The sequence below is a fragment of the Aegilops tauschii genome, chromosome 5 (genome assembly GCF_002575655.3).
Source record: "Aegilops tauschii subsp. strangulata cultivar AL8/78 chromosome 5, Aet v6.0, whole genome shotgun sequence".
NCBI classification, from domain to species: Eukaryota; Viridiplantae; Streptophyta; class Magnoliopsida; order Poales; family Poaceae; genus Aegilops; species Aegilops tauschii.
The window spans coordinates 483,929,320-483,945,847 of record NC_053039.3 but is presented as its reverse complement, the minus strand read 5'-3'; positions in this window follow the sequence as shown (position 1 = coordinate 483,945,847).

The window sequence follows — 16,528 nt, the reverse complement described above, 5'->3', positions numbered from 1 at the left end:
CGATTTCTGCGCGGCGCTCCGGCGTCAGCATCTTGTAGTAAGTGATCTTGCGGCGCACCATGGCTTTCCGGCGAACTAGGGGACGCTTGATGCGGGATAAGGGATCGAAAGGTGGGGGAATGGGCTGGAGATTTGGTGTGGTTTTAGGGCAGTGGCTGGCGTAGGCCGAGCAGCGAAGTTCTGGTGTGAATAGTGGTTCCGGTGACGACCGGTCAATCGGTTTTGACTGTACATCGCTCTTGTCGCGTTTGCGTTGCAGCCCGGCACGCTGGACCCTCCACGTCGCTCACCGAATGGAACGCGCTTCGTCTTGCGTTTTCGCTCGCTTGTGGGACCGCAGTTGAGAGCAAACCGACGTCCCTCCCCCTCCCCCGCCCGCGTCATTCATTATACCACCACTCCCTCCGTTTTATGCGGAGTAAACAAAAATAGAGGGAGTATACTACGGATGAGGATCCCCTGACGTGGCCGAACCCATTGAGTAACTGACATGCGGGGCCTAGCAAGCATGGGGTCCGCCAGTAAGTGACCGAAAGGGAGGGTAAGGCAGGGATACCTACGTTAGAGGATCCACTTCCACTATACTACTTTGACCAAATGTTAGAGTAATAATATATGACATCCAACTTACACAAATGTTAGAGTAATAATATATGACATGCAACTTACACAAAGCATACAGGGTCTAATGCGTTTTTCGAGGCTAACTTTGACCAAATGTTAGAGTAATAATATATGACATGCAACTTACACAAAGCATACGGTCAAATTCGTATGTGAAAGGAGTTTCCAATGATATAATTTTCACATTATACATCTCATGTACTATTAATCTTGTCAATAGTCAAATTGGAAACCATCTCGAGTACAAATCTAGGAGTACGTACGAATCTAACAATATTGATTGGGTGTTGTTGAATGTTGATACCTTTTTGATCAAAGTAGAGATACTTTGACTACACATAAAACTTATATGTAAACTAGAAAGGATAGGGGGAGTATATTGTACGTTCAAAAACGAAACGAACATTGAATACCCTTTATATATGATTTGTGGATGCTATGATCACCGGTTCAAAATTTTGAATCCGCCTTAGGTATCACGTGCCCCCACTCGTTCGCTCTCGATTTCATCTCGGGGTCCGGAGATCTATTGAAAGAGGACTAGGGTGGGTACATGCGAATGATACTCGGCGGAACGTTCAAATGAGGCATGTGGGAGGATGGACTCGACTGGAGGGCGACATGATCGATGGAGAAGAGGGTTGGAGAGGAATGAGAAATAAGCAAACGCCACATGATTATACTTGAACGGCTCAAATAAACAATAAGTTGTCTCGCTTGGCCTACATAGTGAAAGGCCTAATGCGCAACGTGGAGCACTGACGCTCGAATATGGCCGGGAAAACAGGGAAACCGACATGTGGGGCACACCCGTCGGGACGACGTAGCGCAGACTAGTCCAATGGAGGAGCTGGCCAACGACCTCCTCGCCACCGACAACCGTTCATGTGGGTCGTTGGGGCCAACAACGGGGCGCAACTCCAGCACCGCCTCTGGACACGGCGACCGCGGTGAGTGACACGCTCATATCGTTGCTAGACACGGTCGGTTTCAGTGTGCCGAGGGTGGCGTTAGTGCTATGGCACGACCAACGGTATGTTTGGTTTGTGCCCAAGGTTGCCCCATCAAAGCATTGGGTAGCCAAAAGTTTGGTTGAGGTATTGGTTGCCCATGATTTGGCCGACATTGGCAAGAAAAATGAACTAGAGTTGGCTAGAGTTCATTGGCATGCCAAAGAAATGGCAACCATCCAAACAAAGACCAATCTTTGGGTCATGACCAAAATTTTGGTTGAGGTATTGGTTGCCCATGATTTGGCCGACATTGGCAAGAAAAATGAACTAGAGTTGGCTAGAGTTCATTGGCATGCCAAAAAAATGGCAACCATCCAAACACAGACCAATCTTTGGGCCATGACCAAAATTTTGGTAAGGTGCACTTTGGCCACAATCCAAACACACCCCAACACCCGGCTCGTCGAGGATGCACGGGGCGCCGCGACGCGTCCGCGGAGTGGTGTAGCACGGCCAACTGCATCCTCTGGACCTGAGACCATGTCGGGTCGTCTTTCTTTTTCAATGACAAGCGGGGATCGCATGTGAGCAAAGGGCATCTCCAACGTTGCCACGACCGCAGCTGACTACCCTGGCACACCAAAACCCTCGTCCCTCGCACCGTCGCGCGGTGCGTTCCCAGCCGGCGCCAGCTGCCCGCATGCATGCCGTCCGTTCGTATGTCGTCGTTAAGAGGCTCGGTGCCCGAGGAACCAACTCCGGCGACTTAATGACGCACTCGGACGCTTGGCCTCACCGGAATGTGCTACTTAAAGCGGCAACGCCCAGCTAACCTCCACACCATAGCGCATAGTCCTCCTACCTGGCACCACATCCGCCATGATCACAAGTGCGAACGCTCTGCGGGAGAGCTTGTCTTCGGGGATGAAGCTCAAGGTCGCCGCCCTCGCTCAAGTCGCCTCTCGCGACGCAATAGCGGTGTAGCCGGACGCGGACGCGACCGCACAAGCGGTGGCCACGCTGGCGGCCGACGACAGGAGCACCGTCAGCCATGCGTCCTACTTGCCGCCGTCCAACGTCTGGCACCGCCGAGGTCGGGGACTCCTCCGAGGATGAGTAGGGCATGGGAGGCGGCAGGGCATGGTGTGCCAACTGTCCGGTCCGTATCCCGTGTTCTACTCTTCCTCGCCGGAGACCGCACCTTCACTTCACGGGTCTTGAACCCCGCCCCCGTACATAGAGATCGCAGATGGAGGACGTCTGTCGCCGCCGTAGAATAGGTTTAGGGTCGGGTTTCTTTTATTTTTCTGTCCTATAAAAGTTCAAAATGTAATGAAAATCTGCCGTGTTTGCATTAATCTCGGCCGGTGTATATGAACTTTCACAATAATATACATATTGTAGGAGTACTAGCAAGATGCCCGTGCGTTGCACGGAAGATCAAGATCTTGTGGGAGAAAAGGATGAACGAGGGAAAGCCTTATCTGCAAATGTGGAGAGGAGTGCGGGTAAATTGTCATAGTTTCCTTCCTATCCGTTAGATATAGATCGGACGGCCTATATTGCAGGATGACAGGCACACCATCATCACCAACTCTGCTTTTCATTGAACCGAGACAAATCTAACATGCGAAGTAAAATAAACACATAGGGTCTATACATACACAAATTATCTTAGGCACTCCAATAGTACATCCACTACACATTCATGCATTTCACATCTTTCTACATCTACGGGAACCTACGAAAGGGTTAACGTAAATTGCCTCTCTCTCTCCTCCCCTGATTTTCATGGTGGTGGGCCCCTCCCCCCCCCAATCTACAATCAACAGCTCACACGTTTCACATTACGTTAATTACGTAACTGGGATTACATAGGTGTAGCATTACTCGTCCTAAAAAACCCAACTAAGTCAACCTCCCAGCATATCGCGTGGGAAAAGACCCGGCCACGCCGTTTTAGTCGGGATTACCGGATTACTAGTATCGATGGATCGCGCGAAGCAACAATTTTTTTTGAGGGGGCGAAGCACCTAGTTTAAAAGGAAAAAAAGGCGGTACACTCACAACACTCCTGTCGTGGTCGCATTGCACCCCACACACGTTCGGTCCTGCACACGGCTCACGCAAACGAAACGCGCTTCGGCTTGCCTCTTCACTGACACGTGGGACTGCAATTGGAGAAACCGACCATGCGCCAAACTCCCCCCGCCCACCGCGCGAAAATCCTCCCCCCCCCCCCCCCCCCCCCACACCCAAAAATTCCCCCCAAATCCGATTCAACCGCCCTTCGGCCAACTAGCCAATAATATTCCCCAAACCCCCTCCCCCCTGTCCCCCTCCACTCCATTCGCTCCGCCAAAGCCGCCCTTCCTGCCGCGCCGATACGTCGGCGCCGCGGTTCGGCGATCCTCTCGCTCCCACAGTACGCTCTCGTAGACTGCCGTCCTCTAGCCGCGCCGCCACCTCTGGCTACGTTCTTGTGGAGGCGCACGGCGGTCAATGCCGCCACCGCTGGCGACGTTCGTGTGGAGACGCACGGCGGTCAGCTTCTCCCACGGTACACGCATTCTAGACTGAGGCCCCGTTCATGTCGGTGTGGCGCTGAAAGTTAGCTGACAGACGCTGTTAATCTCACTGTTTGCCGAAGTAGTTTACTGTCAATATGCTCTGCTTAAGAAGCTTCCTTGCCCTGTTCTGCACTCAATCTGCTTAGCTGAGATGGCATGCCAAGGCCGATTAGTTGCTAAAATATCCTGCCATATATTTATTGTGACGTAGATTGCCATGGTCTAGTAGCCAATCTGTTAGGTGAAATAGCTCTACACCATTTTATACTCGATCTTTGTTGCTGCGATGGCCTTCGATAGTTCGATGGCTGTGTGCTCGGCCTCATTGACTGCTGAAACAGCCTACCATAATTTGGCACTCAAATCTGTTTGCTGAATTAGCTTTACATATATTTCGTTACTTAGATCTGCTCGTCCAAATATCTTGCCATAGCTTTAGACATCGACCTAGGTATTTTTTTTCTGGACTTCATAAAAAAGCATATATGTTTTTCCTGTAATATCTAGTAGAAGAACTAATTTGTATGTCTAACAGATGGACATGACTTGGATAACTTCTGCTCGAAGATTCTCCGCTGCATATGTCGAGGGGGTTGAAAACTTCATGAACTTTATCAGAGCTGAGTACGGTGGTCCGAAATCAGATGTGCTCTGCCCGTGTAGCAGTTGTATGAATTCAGTTACAAGACCCCAGTCAACTGTGCAAAATCATCTACACTTGTATGGGATGTCAGTCACATATACTAGGTGGGTTCATCATGGTGAAGCTGTGAATGTCAATGTTATTGACTACGTGGAAGTAGCAGATCACCATCTTGATCTGCCTGATGCTCAGGTGGAAGAGGAGGAGGTGGTGGTGGTGGCGGAGCCAGTGAGTTTGACCAACATTGAAACAATGCTACGAAATGCTCGTGCATTCCGTGAACTTTCACCCGCAGAAGAAAAACGGTGGGCCCGCATGTTGGAACAATGCAACGTTGCTGTCACCCCAGGAAATAAGCTGTCAGTATTCTCAGCTATGGTCACCTTTCTTCAGGTGAAGACATCTGAGCGGATTACCAACAAATCATTCGATGCGATGTTGGCTGCTTTCCGCAAATCTTTCCCAGATGCGTCTGAGCTGCCACACACCTACAGTAAAATGAAGAATTTCCTTCGTGCAGTTGGAATTGGATATGATATGATCCATGTTTGTAAGAATAATTGTGTTCTGTTCCGGAAGGATTATGCCAACTTAAGTGAATGCCCGAAATGCAAATCATCAAGATGGAAAGATGGCGATGCTGTGAAGAGGATTCCTCATAATGTTCTGAGACATTTTCCAATTACACCAAGATTGCAGAGGTTGTTTCATGATGCTGAAACAAGAGAGGATGTACTGTGGCATTCTAGGAACCAGGAGTACAGAGATCAGAATGTAATGAGCCATCCATCTCATGGTAGTGAGTGGAAAAGCTTCATTGATAAACACAAAGAGTTTGCTGCTGACCCGAGAAACATTAGCTTAGCTTCAGATGGATTTAACCCATTTGGCCACCAGAGCGCCACATATAGCATGTGGCCAGTGCTTGTTATCCCTTACAACATGCCTCCAAATATCTGCACCAAAGAATCAAACTACATGATGGCCTTGCTCATCCTAGGTCCAAAAAGTCCTGGAAAGGATTTTGATTTGTTCATGGAGCCTCTTGTGGAGGAACTTCAACAGCTATGGAAGGGTGTTCTCACTCGAGACCTATATAGCAGCCCACCAGCTGATTTCTTTCTGCGTGCTGTTATAATTTGGTGCATCCATGATTATCCGGCTTTGGGCACTATGTCAGGGCGAACGACACATGGTTACAATGCATGTGTTCGCTGTGACAGGAATCCGCTGTCATACGCAATACTTAGCAAGATCTGTTACATTGGACACTGTCGTTTCCTTGCCAAGGACAAGCCGCATCCTAGAAAATACCAAAGACATGTGTTCAATGCAAAGCATGAAAACTGTGATGCGCCAAAGAGGCTCACCGCCGATGAGTTGCAAGTGGAATTAGAGAAGGTCAGGCATATTACACCAGGAAACCATCCTGCTAATTGTAGCGGGAAAAGGAAGCGTGGCAGGGTAGAAGAGAGATTATTGTTTACCCGCAGGTCCACTTTGTGGGACTTGGAGTATTGGAAAGATTTGGATCTGCGACATAATCTTGATGTGATGCACATCGAGAAAAATATATGTGACAGCATTATCGGCACACTTCTTAATATTGAAGGCAAGACGAAAGATACCTTAAAATCTAGGATTGATTTGACACACCTGGGTATCAGAAAGGATTTGCAGGTGCAAGATGAAGGTAAACCACGGGATATGGCACCAGCTGTGTACGTCTTGGACAAGGTAAAAAGAAAAGAATTCTGTGAGGTCCTGTCACGTGTAAGATTCCCACATGGATTTGCTTCCAACCCTGAAAGGAGAGTCAGTGCAGATGGAAACAAGGTACAAGGGTTGAAAACTCATGACTGCCATGCCCTACTTCAAAGGGTTTTACCTGTTATCCTTAGAGGATTGGGCCGCCCTGACTTATATAGAGCAGTTGCAGAGTTGGGACAATTCTTCAGGGAACTCTGCAGTAGGAATATCAGGATAGACTAAAACATGATGACATTGTTGTTTAGTTGTACTCATATTTGGCTGTGAAACTTGAATTTGATGACATAGTTTGCTGTTGGACTGCAATTTGCTCGACGTCTTCGAATGAGAACAAAGCTGACCCGACAGGGCCTCTGCTATTTATTTATTTATATGAGCAAAAGGGGATACCCCCTGATTTCCGTTAATAGAAATCATTAGATGTTCACAACACTACGCCCAGCCTGCTACACAGGTTTCATTCATTACTAGTTTCAGCAAAGTGCTCATGTCGTAGCCACTAAATACATCACGAGTGCTACATACACTGCAAATAAAGAGACAATCATCCTACAGAGCACATCGATTTTGCCCATTATCTTCACAAGCTCTTTCATCTCCTCATTGCTGTCAAGGCCGTTCAGCAGCTGTTGCTTGGCCATGATCAGAGGAACTGCATCTTTAACCTTCTGCTCTGCATCTTCCTCTTCTGTCGTTCCTTCAGTTACTTGTCCAACACCCCAACCTGCTGGTATTGGGATTCCTCGGCTAACAAAATAATCAGCGTAGTTGCATTCCCCCACATCAGCAACTTCCCAGAAATACAAATCACATGAATCTTCCCTTTTTTGCACGAATCAAATTGGAAGATCATCAACCAAACTATTAAAAAAATCAGCAACTGAAAGCAGCAGAACAACACTTAAACATATTATTACCCCATGATTCGGGCATTTGTAGAAGACTCGGCCAGGGTTGCGGATTGTGGTTGAGACGCGACGGATGACTCTGCGTGATTTGCAGTAGTGGCACCACACCAACGGCAGCGGGTTGCGATGAGCAATCGGCTGCGGTGCGCGTGCCGGCGGGGGTGTGATGACACCCACAGGCGATGGTACGGGTGGCGACTTGGCGCATATCTAGTTGTTGCCTGCTAAAGAGCAGGTGGACGAGCAGCCAGCAGACATGGTGTTAGAAATATGCCCTAGAGGCAATAATAAATTGGTTATTATTATATTTCCTTGTTCATGATAATCCTTTATTATCCATGCTAAAATTGTATTGATAGGAAACTCAGATACATGTGTGGATACATAGACAACACTATGTCCCTACTAAGCCTCTAGTTGACTAGCTCGTTGATCAATAGATGGTTACGGTTTCCTGCCCATGGACATTGGATGTCGTTCATAACGGGATCACATCATTAGAAGAATGATGTGATGGACAAGACCCAATCCTAAGCCTAGCACAAGATCGTGTAGTTCGTTTGCTAAGAGCTTTTCTAATGTCAAGTATCATTTCCTTAGACCATGAGATTGTGCAACTCCCGGATACCGTAGGAATGCTTTGGGTGTACCAAACGTCACAACGTAACTGGGTGGCTATAAAGGTGCACTACAGGTATCTCCGAAAGTGTCTGTTGGGTTGGCACGAATCGAGGCTGGGATTTGTCACTCCGTGTAAACGGAGAGGTATCTGTGGGCCCACTCGGTAGGACATCATCATAATGTGCACAATGTGACCAAGGAGTTGATCACGGGATGATGTGTTACGGAACGAGTAAAGAGACTTGCCGGTAACGAGATTGAACAAGGTATCAGGATACCGACGATCGAATCTCGGGCAAGTACTATACCGGTAGACAAAGGGAATTGTATACGGGATTGATTGAATCCTTGACATCGTGGTTCATCCGCTGAGATCATCGTGGAACATGTGGGAGCCAACATGGGTATCCAGATCCTGCTGTTGGTTATTGGTCGGAGAACGTCTCGGTCATGTCTGCATGGTTCCCGAACCCGTAGGGTCTACACACTTAAGGGTCGATGACGCTAGGGTTATAGGGAATAGATATACGTGGTTACCGAATGTTGTTCGGAGTCCCGGATGAGATCCCGGACGTCACGAGGAGTTCCGGAATGGTCCGGAGGTAAATATTTATATATGGGAAGTCCTGTTTTGGTCACCGGAAAAGTTTCGGGTGCTATCGGTAACGTACCGGGACCACCGGGAGGGTCCCGGGGGTCCACCAGGTGGGGCCACCGGCCCCAGAGGGCTGTGTGGGCCAAGTGTGGGAGGAGACCAGCCCCAGGTGAGCTGGTGCGCCCCCGCCCCCCCACAAGAGGCCCAAGGCGCAGGGAAGGGGGGAAGGGGGAAACCCTAGGCTCAGATGGGCCTAAGGCCCACCTAGTGGTGCGCCCCCCTCTATCCCCCTCTGGCCGCCCCCCTAGATGCATCTAGGGCTGGCCGCACCCCTTGGGGGGGAAACCCTAGATGGGGGCGCAGCCCCTCCCCCTCCCCTATATATTGTGGGGGTTTTGGGGCTGCCAAGGACATGAGTCTCCCTCTCTCTTGGTGCAGCCCTACCCCTCTCCCTCCTCATCTCTCGCAGTGCTTGGCGAAGCCCTGCTGGAGTGCCACGCTCCTCCATCACCACCATGCCGTTTTGCTGCTGCTGGACGGAGTCTTCCCCAACCTCTCCCTCTCTCCTTGCTGGATCAAGGCACGGGAGACGTCACCGGGCTGCATGTGTGTTGAACGCGGAGGCACCGTTGTTCGGTGCTTAGATCGGATTCGGCCGCGATCTGAATCGCTTCGTGTACGACTCCACCAACCGCGTTCTTGCAACGCTTCCGCATCGCGATCTTCAAGGGTATGAAGATGCACTCCCCTTCCCCTTGGTGCTAGATTACTCCATAGATTGATCTTGGTGATGCGTAGAAAATTTTGAGTTTCTGCTACGTTCCCCAACAGTGGCATCATGAGCTAGGTCTATGCATAGTTTATATGCACGAGTAGAACACAAAGTAGTTGTGGGCATCGATTTTGTCAATTTACTTGCCGTTACTAGTCTTATCTTGATTCGGCGGCATCGTGGGATGAAGCGGCCCGGACCGACCTTACACGTACACTTACATGACACAGGTTCCACCGACTGACATGCACTAGTTGCATAAGGTGGCTAGCGGGTGTCTGTCTCTCCCACTTTAGTCGGATCGGATTCGATGAAAAGGGTCCTTATGAAGGGTAAATAGAAATTGGCATATCACGTTGTGGCTTTTGCGTAGGTAAGAAACGTTCTTGCTAGAATCCCATAGCAGCCACGTAAAACATGCAACAACAATTAGAGGACGTCTAACTTGTTTTTGCAGGGTATGCTATGTGATGTGATATGGCCAAAAGGATGTGATGAATGATATATGTGATGTATGAGATTGATCATGTTCTTGTAATAGGAATCACGACTTGCATGTCGATGAGTATGACAACCGGCAGGAGCCATAGGAGTTGTCTTAATTTATTGTATGACCTGCGTGTCAATGAAAACGCCATGTAATTACTTTACTTTATTGCTAACCGTTAGCCATAGTAGTAGAAGTAATAGTTGGCGAGACAACTTCATGAAGACACGATGATGGAGATCATGATGATGGAGATCATGGTGTCATGCCGGTGACGAAGGTGATCATGTCGCGCCTCGAAGATGGAGATCAAAGGCGCAAGATGATATTGGTCATATCACGTCACTTTATGGTTTGCATGTGATGTTTGTCATGTTTACATCTTATTTGCTTAGAACGACGGTAGCATAAATAAGATGACCCCTCACTAAAATTTCAAGAGACGTGTTCCCCCTAACTGTGCACCGTTGCTAAGGTTTGTTGTTTCGAAGCACCACGTGATGATCGGGTGTGATAGATTCTAACGTTCGCATACAACGGGTGTTGACGAGCCTAGCATGTACAGACATGGCCTCGGAACACATGCGAAACACTTAGGTTGACTTGACGAGCCTAGCATGTATAGACATGGCCTCGGAACACAAGAGATCGAAAGGTCGAACATGAGTCGTATAGTAGATACGATCAACATGGAGATGTTCACCGATGATGACTAGTCCGTCTCACGTGATGATCGGACACGGCCTAGTTTGACTCGGATCATGTATCACATAGGTGACTAGAGGGATGTCTATCTGAGTGGGAGTTCATTAAATAATCAGATGAACTTAATTATCATGAACATAGTCAAAAGGTCTTTGCAAATTATGTCATAGCTTACGCTTTAGTTCTACTGTTTAAGATATGTTCCTAGAGAAAATTTAGTTGAAAGTTGATAGTAGCAATTATGCGGACTGGGTCCGTGAACTGAGGATTGTCCTCATTGCTACACAGAAGGCTTATGTCCTTAATGCACCGCTCAGTGTGCTGAACCTCAGCGTCGTCTGTAGATGTTGCGAAACATCTGGCATACACGTTTTGATGACTACATGATAGTTCAGTGCGTAATGCTAACGGTTTAGAATTGTGGCACCAAAGACGTTTTGAAACGTCACAGAACATATGAGATGTTCCGAAGACTGAAATTGGGATTTCAGACTAGTGCCCACGTCAAGAGGTATGAGACCTCTGACAAGTTTCTTAAGCCTGCAGACTAAGGGAGAAAAGCTCAATCATTGTGCATGTGCTCAGATTGTCTGAGTACCAAAATCGCTCGAATCGAGTGGGAGTTAATCTTCCAGATGAGATAGTGATGGTTCTCCATAGTCACTACCACCAAGCTATTAGAGCTTCGTGATGAACTATAACATATCAGGGATATATATGATGATCCTTGAGCTATTCGCGATGTTTGACACCGTAAAAGTAGAAATCAAATAGGAGCATCAATTATTGATGGTTGGTAAAACCACTAGTTTCAAGAAGGGCAAGGGCAAAAAGGGATACTTCATGAAACGACAAATCATTTGCTGCTCTAGTGAAGAATCCCAAGGTTGAACCCAAACCCGAGACTAAGTGCTTCTGTAATGAGGGAAACAGTCACTGAAGCAGAACTGCCCTAGATACTTGGTAGATGAGAAGGCAGGCAAGGTCGACAGAACTATATTGGATATACATTATATGAATGTGTACTTTACTAGTACTCCTAGCAGCACCAGGGTATTAGATACCGGTTCGGTTGCTAAGTGTTAGTAACTCGAAATAAAAGATGTGGAATAAACGAAGACTAGCTAAAGGTGAGATGACGATATGTGTTGGAAGTGTTTCCAAGGTTGATGTGATCAAGCATCGCATGCTCCCTCTACCATCGAGATTGGTGTTAAACCTAAATAATTGTTATTTGGTGTTTGCGTTGAGCATAAACATGATTGGATTATGTTTATCGCAATACGGTTATTCATTTAAGGAGAATAATGGTTACTCTGTTTATTTGAATAATACCTTCAATGGTCTTGCACCTAAAATGAATCACGATCGCAGTGATACACATGTTCGTGCCAAAAGATATAAAATAGTAATGATAGTACCACATACTTGTGGCACTCCCATTTGAGTCATATTGGTATAGAACGCATGAAGAAGCTCCATGTAGATGGATCTTTGGACTCACTCGTTTTTGAAAAGATTGAGACATGCGAACCATGTCTATTGGTATATATGCATGAAGAAACTCCATGCAGATGGATCGTTTGGACTCACTTGTTTTTGAATCACTTGAGACATGCAAATCATACCACATGGGCAAGATGACTGAAAGGCCTCGTTTTCAGTAAGATGGAACAAGAGAGCAACTTGTTGGAAGTAATACATTTGATGTGTGCAGTCCAATGAGTGCTGAGGCACGCAGTGGATATCGATATGTTCTTACTTCACAGATGATTTGAGTAGATGCTGAGAATATTTACTTGATGAAACACAAGTCTGAATTATTGAAAGGTTCAAGTAATTTCAGAGTGAAGTTGAAGATCGTCGTGACAAGAAGATAAAATGTCTATGATATGATCATAGAGATATCTGAGTTACGAGTTTGGCACACAATTAAGACATTGTGAAAAGTGTTTCACAATTAATACCGCCTGGAACACCACAATGTGATGGTGTGTCCGAACATCATAACTGCACCCTATTGGATATGGTGCATACCATGATGTCTCTTTACCACTATCGTTTATGGGTTAGGCATTAGAGACAACCGCATTCACTTTAAAAGGGGCACCATGCAATTCCGTTGAGACGACACCATTTAGAGAAACCTAAGTTGTCGTTTCTTAAAAGTTTGGGGCTGCGATGCTTATGTGAAAAAGTTTCAGGCTGATAAGCTCGAACCCAAAGCGGATAAATGCATCTTCATACCCAAAATAGTTGGGTATACCTCCTGTTTCAGATCTGGAAGTAAACAGGTTCTTTCTCGAGAAAAAGTTTCTCTCGAAAGAATTGAGTGGGAGGATGGTGGAGACTTGATGAGGTTATTGAACCATGACTTCAACTAGTGTGTAGCAGGGCACAGGAAGTTCCTGTGGCACCTACACCAATTGAAGTGGAAGCTTATGATAGTGATCATGAAACTTCGGATCAAGTCACTACCAAACCTCGTAGGTCGATAAGGATGCGTACTACTTCAGAGTGGTACGTAATCCTGTCTTGGAAGTCATGTTGCTAGACAACAATGAACCTACGAGCAATGGAGAAGCGATGGTGGGCCCGGATTCCGACGAATGGCTCGAGGCCATAAAATCCGAGAGAGGATCCATGTATAAAGCAAAGTATAGACTTTGGAAGAAATACTTGATAGTCGTAAGGCTGTTGGGTGCAGATGGATTTTAAAAGGAAGACAGACAATGATGGTAAGTGTCACCATTAAGAAAGCTCGGCTTGTCGTTAAGATGTTTTTCGACAAGTTCAAGGAGTTGACTACGATGAGACTTTCTCACTCGTAGCGATGCTAAGAGTCTGTTGGAATCATATTAGCAGTTACTGCATTATTTATGAAATCTTGCAGATAGGATGTCAAAACATTGTTTCCTCGACGATTTTCTTGAGGAAAGGTTGTATGTGATACAACCAGAAGGTTTTTGTCAATCCTGAAAGATGCTAACAAGTATGCAAAGCTCCAGCAATCCTTCTAAGGACTGGAGTAAGCATCTCGGAGTTGGAATGTACGCTTTGATGAGATGATCAAAGATTTTGGGTTTATACAAAGTTTATGAGAAACTTGTATTTCCAAAGAAGTGAGTGGGAGCACTATAGAATTTCTGATGAGTATATGTTGTTGACATATTGTTGATCAGAGATGATGTAGAATTTCTGGAAAGCATACAGGGTTATTTGAAAAGTGTTTTTAATGGAAAACCTCGATTAAGCTACTTGAACATTGAGCATCAAGATCTATAAGGATAGATCAAAAACGCTTAATAGTACTTTCAAATGAATACATACCGTGATAAGATTTTGAAGGAGTTCAAAATAGATCAGCAAAGAAGGAGTTCTTGGCTGTGTTACAAGGTGTGAGTATTGAGTAAGACTCAAGACCTGACCACAACAGAAGAGAGAGAAAGGACGAAGGTCGTCCCCTATGCTTTAGACGTAGGCTCTACAGTATGCTATGCTGTATACCGCACATGAAGTGTGCCTTGCCATGAGTTAGTCAAGGGGTACAATAGTGATCCGGGAATGGATCACATGACAGCGGACGAACTTATCCTTAGTATCTAGTGGACTAAGGAATTTTCTCGATTATGGAGGTGAAAAGGAGTTCGTCGTAAAGGGTTACGTCGATGCAAACTTTGACACTAATCCGGATGACTCTGAGTAGTAAACCGGATTCGTATAGTAGAGCAGTTATTTGGAATAGCTCCAAGTAGCGCGTGGTAGCTGCATCTACAAGATGACATAGATATTCGTAAAGCACACACGGATCTGAAAGGTTCAGACCCGTTGACTAATAACCTCTCTCACAAGCGAGATATGAACAAACCCCATGGGTGTTGGAATCATTACAATCACATGGTGATGTGAACTAGATTATTGACTCTAGTAAACTCTTGGGTATTAATCACATGGCGATGTGAACTAGATTATTGACTCTAGTGTAAGTGGGAGACTGTTAGAAATATGCCCTAGAGGCAATAATAAATTGGTTATTATTATATTTCCTTGTTCATGATAATCGTTTATTATCCATGCTAAAATTGTATTGATAGGAAACTCAGATACATGTGTGGATACATAGACAACACTATGTCCCTAGTAAGCCTCTAGTTGACTAGCTCGTTGATCAATAGATGGTTACGGTTTCCTGACCATGGACATTGGATGTCGTTCATAACGGGATCACATCATTAGAAGAATGATGTGATGGACAAGACCCAATCCTAAGCCTAGCACAAGATCGTGTAGTTCGTTTGCTAAGAGCTTTTCTAATGTCAAGTATCATTTCCTTAGACCATGAGATTGTGCAACTCCCGGATACCGTAGGAATGCTTTGGGTGTACCAAACGTCACAACGTAACTGGGTGGCTATAAAGGTGCACTACAGGTATCTCCGAAAGTGTCTGTTGGGTTGGCACGAATCGAGACTGGGATTTGTCACTCCGTGTAAACGGAGAGGTATCTGTGGGCCCACTCGGTAGGACATCATCATAATGTGCACAATGTGACCAAGGAGTTGATCACGGGATGATGTGTTACGGAACGAGTAAAGAGACTTGCCGGTAACGAGATTGAACAAGGTATCGGGATACCGACGATCGAATCTCGGGCAAGTACTATACCGGTAGACAAAGGGAATTGTATACGGGATTGATTGAATCCTTGACATCATGGTTCATCCGATGAGATCATCGTGGAACATGTGGGAGCCAACATGGGTATCCCGATCCCGCTGTTGGTTATTGGCCGGAGAACGTCTCGGTCATGTCTGCATGGTTCCCGAACCCGTAGGGTCTACACACTTAAGGTTCGATGACGCTAGGGTTATAGGGAATAGATATACGTGGTTACCGAATGTTGTTCTGAGTCCCGGATGAGATCCCGGACGTCACGAGGAGTTCCGGAATGGTCCGGAGGTAAAGATTTATATATGGGAAGTCCTGTTTTGGTCACCGGAAAAGTTTCGGGTGCTATCGGTAACGTACCAGGACCACCGGGAGGGTCCCGGGGGTCCACCAGGTGGGGCCACCGGCCCCAGAGTGCTGCGTGGGCCAAGTGTGGGAGGGGACCAGCCCCAGGTGAGCTGGTGCGCCCCCCCACAAGAGGCCCAAGGCGCAGGGAAGGGGGAAGGGGGAAACCCTAGCCTCAGATGGGCCTAAGGGCCCACCTAGTGGTGCGCCCCCTCTCTCCCCCTATGGCCACCCCCCTAGATGCATCTAGGGCTGGCCGCACCCCTTGGGGGGGGGAAACCCTAGATGGGGGCGCAGCCCCTCCCCCTCCCCTATATATAGTGGGGGTTTTGGGGCTGCCAAGGACATGAGTCTCCCTCTCTCTTGGCGCAGCCCTACCCCTCTCCCTCCTCGTCTCTCGCAGTGCTTGGCGAAGCCCTGCTGGAGTGCCACGCTCCTCCATCACCACCATGCCGTTGTGCTGCTGCTGGACGGAGTCTTCCCCAACCTCTCCCTCTCTCCTTGCTGGACCAAGGCACGGGAGACGTCACTGGGCTGCATGTGTGTTGAACGCGGAGGCACCGTTGTTCGGTGCTTAGATCGGATTCGGCCGCGATCTGAATCGCTTCGTGTACGACTCCACCAACCGCGTTCTTGCAACACTTCCGCATCGCGATCTTCAAGGGTATGAAGATGCACTCCCCTTCCCCTCGGTGCTAGATTACTCCATAGATTGATCTTGGTAATGCGTAGAAAATTTTGAATTTCTGCTACGTTCCCCAACACATGGTTGCTGCGGCCAGAGCTTCTGATGCTAGGCAGAGTAAGTAGAGAAGAGGAGAAGCGAACGTTGGATATGTCAGTTTCATTACTTGCAGAGTAGCATAGC